The sequence below is a fragment of the Austrofundulus limnaeus genome, unplaced genomic scaffold (assembly GCF_001266775.1).
Source record: "Austrofundulus limnaeus strain Quisiro unplaced genomic scaffold, Austrofundulus_limnaeus-1.0 Scaffold804, whole genome shotgun sequence".
Classification (NCBI taxonomy): Eukaryota; Metazoa; Chordata; class Actinopteri; order Cyprinodontiformes; family Rivulidae; genus Austrofundulus; species Austrofundulus limnaeus.
Window position 1 is genome coordinate 138,860 of NW_013953206.1, and position 1,618 is coordinate 140,477.

Here is a 1,618-nt window from a genome sequence, read left to right on the forward strand (position 1 = left end):
GTCCCACGGCCCTCTGTGGCCCAAAGTTAAAAACTGTTGTTCTTTTGAGGCCCTCAAGGTGGCGCTGCGGCCCACAATTGGGGCGCAGCCTGTAGATTAAGAATCTCTGATTTAGAGAAGATGGCAGAGGTTCTGGATGGTGCTCATCTACAGCTTCTTCTTCGTCTGATAGAGCTTTAAGCAACTTCACAGTTTAAACATTGGATGTTTTTATTTTGTTGACTTGTCAATAGTTTAGTTGCAGATAAAAACATTGTGTTTTACACATCATCCCAACATTTAGAACTGAGGTTGTACATTCTGTTTTACATTATTTTATTGTATCTGTAAATTAAAGGACAGCAGAGGATAATAACTTAGTTTTGGATTTTCATTTATTTACTTTTTTATATGTGTTTTAAAAAAATAACAAAAGCACAAAAATCCATCTAAACTCTCTGATAAGGAGACTAATATTTTATTGTGAAATACATTTATTTTTTAAACAGGAAGGACTGTTTCTTTGTTCTTTCAAGATACTGCAGGTTGTGTTACTGGTAACTTTAAAATAAAACAAATAAACCATCATGTTCMGTCTATCAAACAAAAATATAGATAGACTGAATGTATTTATTTATTGTTACAAATAGCATTAGTTTGTTTGCTCCAATTATTCTGACATAATTTGTTGTAAAATACAAACCAAAGACAAGTTACTGATGTGTAAAATCAGATGCCACGACCCCAAATACACCCATCCTGCTTTTCTACTGACTTTTATATAAAAACATGTTTAAAAGTATTTTGTTTTATTAATATTTTACGTTGGGACTGTGAAATGTCTTTAACTTGTAATGTTGCTGGATGTCAGAATGACTGCAGGAGCTGAAACACTCTGTTTAGACTGAGTGTGTTTAAACAAACAGGAAGTAGACGTGACATGATAAAATAAAATATGGGCCTGTCATAAAGCATGACATTTAGAAAAATATGCTGGAAAATTATTTTAAAAAGAAACCCAGATTKTATAGGTGCCTACAATAAATAAAAATCATTAATTGACATTTTTGTCAAGATGGCACCAGTGTACATGGTTTCCTCCATTGATATACAGTATATCAATGGTTTCCTTTCCCAACAGTGTTTGTGTTTGTTCTTTTTCTTCACTTCCCATCAATAACGTCAAGTTACTGGTAAATGATCTTAAACTTTCTGCCACCAAGTTCACCTTTTTTGACCACAATAAATTGAGCTCTGGACATTGTCCTTTCCTGGCTGATGTACCTGTAACCTGTTCCTGTTGCACACCTTTTCTCTCCATTTCTCTAGCAATTTTTAAAGGACATTGTTGGTCATGAGAAGCCCTCCGGTTCTCCTGCTGATCCTAATCCTGCATCATTTTAAAAAAACGTCTTTTACTGGTCCCTATAGCAGTATTACCATCGGTAAAGTCCTGGATGTTTTTAAACATTTATTAATTAAAAACCTGAACTTGACCCTTCAGTTTGCTTGAATTTTAGACCRATCTCACAACTTCCATTTCTTTCAAAAATATTGGAGAACATTGTCCTGATGCATCTCAGTAATCCAGGTAAAAAAACAAAAAGAAAAAAATTGTATAGGTCTTCTGGACGGGTTC